At 38.0% G+C, this 5,366-nt stretch overlaps 1 long non-coding RNA gene across 2 annotated transcripts; it reads right to left on the minus strand.

Annotated features, from left to right (window-relative positions):
- Positions 1–232: 232 nt before the first annotated feature.
- LOC308193651 lies at positions 233–4,993 on the minus strand. 2 transcript variants are annotated; one of them, XR_013949836.1, is made up of 4 exons: positions 4,349–4,993; positions 1,927–2,054; positions 1,130–1,231; positions 233–1,023 (listed from the first exon to the last, which is right to left on the minus strand). It is a non-coding gene; the product is annotated as an uncharacterized lncRNA (long non-coding RNA). The 2 variants fall into 2 exon arrangements; XR_013949837.1 differs by having other exon boundaries at positions 233–1,231.
- Between the last annotated feature and the right edge of the window lie 373 nt (positions 4,994–5,366).

The raw sequence follows: 5,366 nt of genomic DNA on the forward strand, positions 1-5,366 counted from the left end.
GTTGGGCAGCGAGGACCAGTCAGATCAGACAGCAGAACTGTCTATCATTAGCTTAAGTGGAGGGTATAAATTTAACACCATAATAAACCTGAGCTTGAAGCTCACTCTTTTTCCTCTGGAGAAACTAGCATATCGCAGGGCTGAACTGCTGGGCTCTGATCCCCACTTTGAATGGCCATTGACTGTGGTGTATCAAAGAAGGAAAGAATGGATGACTCAGTTTCCTGCCAAGTACAAATTTAATGATACCGAACAGTGTAGCCCAAGAAATGGGAGGTGGCAAAACGCTCCATGTTGGACCCTAATGGGTAGTGTTCGGGATGTTGGCCAATGCTCTTCAAACAAAAACAGGCTCCAGTTTGTTCTGTAAAATGAGGAATGCAGCACAAAAAAAAAACAACAACTGTGTCTGTGCCACAGAAAGCCCAGTGATAGCGGTGACTAAGAATTTTATACTGTGTTGAGTAATACTGCTCTGCAAGGCAATGCAGGAGAAGGAACAATTTAGCACAGTGTATACGCAGATTTATTGAAAATCAGCTTCATGGAAATTGCCAGTAGAGCGGTACTGATGGGTTTGCATTATATGAGCACAGCAGCAAAGCAAAACAGTGCTGGGAAACAGATTGGTTTTGTTCTCAGCTACTATGCACAGATGAAACTTTTATTAAGACATTTCAGATTGCTCTGGCAGCAGCTTGAAAATTGCTTTCTAAAATTTTGATGATCTAGGACCTGCTCCCTCTCCCGCTGCTGCTATTTGTAAGTCAGTGTACAGTGGATTGGTACCCCAGAATTTTTGGGGCTTAGAAAATGCAGGAACAGGCCGCCTCTGTGCAAACTAAGGCAGAGTTGCTGTGCTCTTCCTTTCCAGTGAAGCTACATGCATGGAGTGGAGAAATGTGTAATCACTACCAGTTACTTGGCAGTGACTTCTGTAAGTTAAAAAGATAATTGCTGTGCTGGGCCATGTGGTCCTTGCAGTTCATATATACAGCTCTCACTGAAATCATGTAGATTTGCCTGAAAGAAGCAAGGGTGGTGTAAGATCATTCTTACACTTTCTCAGAGGTACAGAAAGGAGAAGAAATCATGCTTTTACCTTTGCAGACTGAAAATAATTTCTCACCTTCCCTGGCTGACAGCTGTGCTGCATCCAGGTGCAACTGTGCCATAGGCTTGGTTTTTCACCTGCAGGCTTTTTCTGAAAAGCAGCGGATTGGTGAGGAATCTGTTCTCAAAAACACCAGTTGAGAAGATATTACATACTAAGATCACATAGACTTCATTTCACTCTGGTCATTTCAATAATGGAATATGCTTTTACAAATAAAGCAAGGAAAATTGGTGGGGAAAGGTAATACCGTTTATTACACAAATTGGTGAAAAACAGGCAAAATTCAAGTCAGACCACATCTTAGATACAAACAAGTGCATTCATAAAATTTGGTTTATGATATGGCCGGCTGCATTCATGTCTCCTTTGTTTCATTATTCCACAAGCATTTTCTGCTCATTTGAGTGTTTGTGGTGATGCCAAGTTTATGATGTTTTTAGATATTCATGCGCTAACACATTTTGTATCATTCTCAGTTCTTCAATTTAAAGGAAATTACTCCAGGTCTCACCTCAGGAAAAGAAAAATGCAAGGCAAACATTGGTTTCTAGTTCATCCATTAAGAAAATAAAGGGCATAGTATTGTAAATGTTGTCCTTTTATCATATGTGTATGTATGCTTATACTACACATTGTGGTTTCTTAATTACTTGCAAAATCTACTTCAGATTATATTTTCAAAATTCAGAAAGATAGCATGTTTGGAAAAATAATTCCAGATAATTTACATGTATGTTGCAAAACATTTAGATAGAATATATGTACAAATATGACAGTATAAGCTATAGGAAAATACTGATCCTACCTACCTTGCTGTAAAATGAATTACGGCTCAGTACTTTCAGATGGTGGCATATAGCCTTACAGATTTCCAACAGCACTGTTGTTATTCACTTCCACCATGATAATATCATGTGGCTCCAGTTAATATGAGAGCCTGTAATTAAAAATTACAATGGTAAATGCTATAACTACACAGTAAGAAACTTGTCCTGAAAATCCTAAACAGCTGGTAGGAGTGCATTTAATACAATTTACACAAATAGTTGTTGAAGAACTTGCATGCGTAGGCTAGAGCTGTGGTCAAACCTCACTTTCAGGTCTGGAGCGTAACTGTCTGTATCTGCGTGACAGCAAGCGATCTGTATTTCTGTCTGTACTTTACATCTTATCACACGCTATGTCCATGCAGGTAGCAGATGTTATTTTCAGTACTAACACTCATTTTGGACCTTCTTGGCATGCACGCTGACAGTGCCAATGGCTGCATTTTATTATGCCTTTTTTGACAGATAAAATAAGCTTTGCTGTAAGTTCTGGCGGTGCAGTCTGAAAAGAGGATCCTACTGATTTTTTGCATGTATCTGTTACCATCTAACAGCTGAATTTTCTACTGGCCTCTGTCTCATCAATTTCCAATGCACACTTGCATGAACATGTCCTGAAAATACTTGTGAAAATGTGTGCAAATCATCGATGAAATACTCCTTTTGTTTTCGTTTCTCTTGCTGTTCACAACACTCTGCAGGATCTTAAATCTGTAGATGTGTGCAATAAAATAAGGCTTTTCAATTAACACAAATATATTTTTTTTGGACTAGATGAATGTGGCAAACAATATGATTTTGTTTACTTCATCGTGTATTTATTTTTGCTGGTTCCTTTTCTGTAACCTGTAGATCTTCCTGATCTGGTATCTTACATATTCACATGAATACAAATGCCAGTAAAATAGAGAAAACAGAAATGAGCAGTTGGTGGAAGAGAAAAAGAGAGGGGAGTGCTGACATATTATTTATGTGAATTATACTGTTTGTGCACTGTATCTATATTCAGATATATATCATCAACTATGCTAATCAGACTACGACCTGAAATGGGCTAAATCTTCCTTTCTTGTCTGAAGCTTCTGGAGATACCTTGGCCTTCAGAATGCTATAAGGACCCCGGATGAATGAAGCTTTATTTTAAATCATAAGTAATTTTTCAGAGTTAGCATATTGCAATTTATGTTCATGAAAGGAAACAGATTAACAAGCAACCAAACCTCGACCCACTGTAAACTGCATTGGTCTTCAGTTCGCATGGCTACAAGGGGCCAGCATGCAGCATGAAAGAATAGCTCAGTCCCTGTTCCCATCAAACCCTTGACCTCTCTGTGAGACTGCCAACAAGGATACCAGTTATGGAAGCAATTTAGTACGCAAGCAACTATTTACCAGGAATTAAACTGACACCACCAAACACATTTCACAGTGGAGACCCAAAAATTCATTAGGCTGAGGCAATTTGAGGTCACTACCAACTTTGGTCTAATTCAAGAAAGCAACCTTAAGATAAAAGTCTCTACATCCCATCATCCAACTAACTCCCTGAGGCATTCAGTCCCTGAGTTCCTTTTCTGTTATAAACATAATTCCTGCACAAGATAAGAAGTTTCACTGTACATTCAGTAATCCAAGAAAAGATTGGAAACAGAAACAACAACAAAAAAGGCATTTGAAATGTTTTTCAGTGACAGAGAAAGTACAGTGTTTGTGTGAAGAAGCGTGAAGAAGCTCTACCAATACTGAATAATGCAAGAGATTACTCCATGGAGGGAGCAGGGATCTGTCCTCCAGGAGCATACTGCTGACATGAGGCACTTCACACTGTTACCTCACAGTGCTCCCTTAAGTACATTCCTACACTGAGTTATCTTCAATTTTTGTTCCTTTTGTTCAATCCAAAAATAAGGATGACTTGCCTCATCAGAGAAAGTTCAACCTCCATGAGAATAAGAAGTGCTTTTAAGAGCATACATTTTACCACATATATGCAGCTGTTAGAAGGAACAGTGACAAAATACAATCCTGTCTGTAAGCAACACATACTACGTTGGAAGTAGAAAAGTAAATTGTATTTTCTATACTTTTACATAGTGTGTTTCTGCTTTTGCAGGGAACTGTTTGTTTTTTTTTTTTTTCCCTCACCTTTTTGCACTCACAAGTGAAAACATTTTTTTTCTTTTCTTTTTTCTTTTTTTTTTTTTTTCCTTTTCCCTCCTGATTAATTGTTTTCTAGACTAGGAGATGATGGCCACAGAACATTGCAAACTGACTCAGGAATGGAATACATACATGTTTCAGACTAGCAATGAAGTGGTGAAATCTGTTTAAAACTAGATTGTAGCTTGTCTTATGGATGTAATTAAATGTATCAGCTGTCAGAAATATCAAAAAGATTACTTACCTGATTTTGTTTCTGTAGATGACCACATTCCAGCATTTCATTTTAGCTGTCTTCCACCACTGCTGGAGAAAGTCTCTTTGTTAGCCTTGCTGGTACCTTGCAATAGATAGCAAAAACAATCTCAGTTTAATCTACCTACCTACCTACTTTACCACTGAAGCCAGAATTGTCAGGGACTATCCCTCATGGCATGGCTCAGTCCTCTATACACAGCTATTACTGGTAATAAGCTGGCTCATCTCTAGATGAGACTTTAAAGCAAGAACAGTTTCCTAGTTAGCTTAACCTAAGCATACAACAGCGAGGATGATAAAGAGGTTTAGTTATTATGTGTGATAATAGTCAAACCCAGCTATTCTGTAGTGGTTTTTTGTTCAGTAGAAGTTAATGTTTATAAAGGAAATGTATATATTAGGTAATTTAGAGAGATGGAACAGAACCCTGAATTTGAACCAAATATGGTCATTGTAAAATAGTGAGAACTAAGGCTTTGGATGATAAGTGCTTTTAACTGTGGGGTTCAAAATCTACAGTACATTAAGTTGTGCCTGTTAATAGAGGTAAATCTGGAGCCTGATTAATATGCAAATCCAGAACTGGAGATGGTTGTAGTTTGAAATCAGGCCCATCTTCAGCTTTTGCTTTGAGATAATAGAGATAATTTGATTAGGTAACATTCTATATTTATTTAATCCAGAAGAAGGTACTCAGTGACTAATGACTGTGAGTGACTAGTTAGTTCACAGTAAGAGGTCTTTATTCAGCTTGTCTTCTGGCATCAGACATATTGCCAGCTAGAGAAATGTCCAACATCTGTAAGACTGATGAGAAAACAAATAAGTCATACATGGAGCTAGTTATTGGCCACAACGGTGGGGAAAAGCAGTTGGCTCTCTCTCACTAGAATGAGGTCAGACTGGGGAAAAAAAAAAAAAAAAAGAGAGAGAGAGAGAGACTACTAAGTGGACTTACAGAGTACAGCTATATAATCTCAGTATCATATTTTGTGATGTTGCAA

Source organism: Anser brachyrhynchus (assembly GCF_964034855.1).
Source record: "Anser brachyrhynchus genome assembly, chromosome: 3".
Taxonomy (NCBI): Eukaryota; Metazoa; Chordata; class Aves; order Anseriformes; family Anatidae; genus Anser; species Anser brachyrhynchus.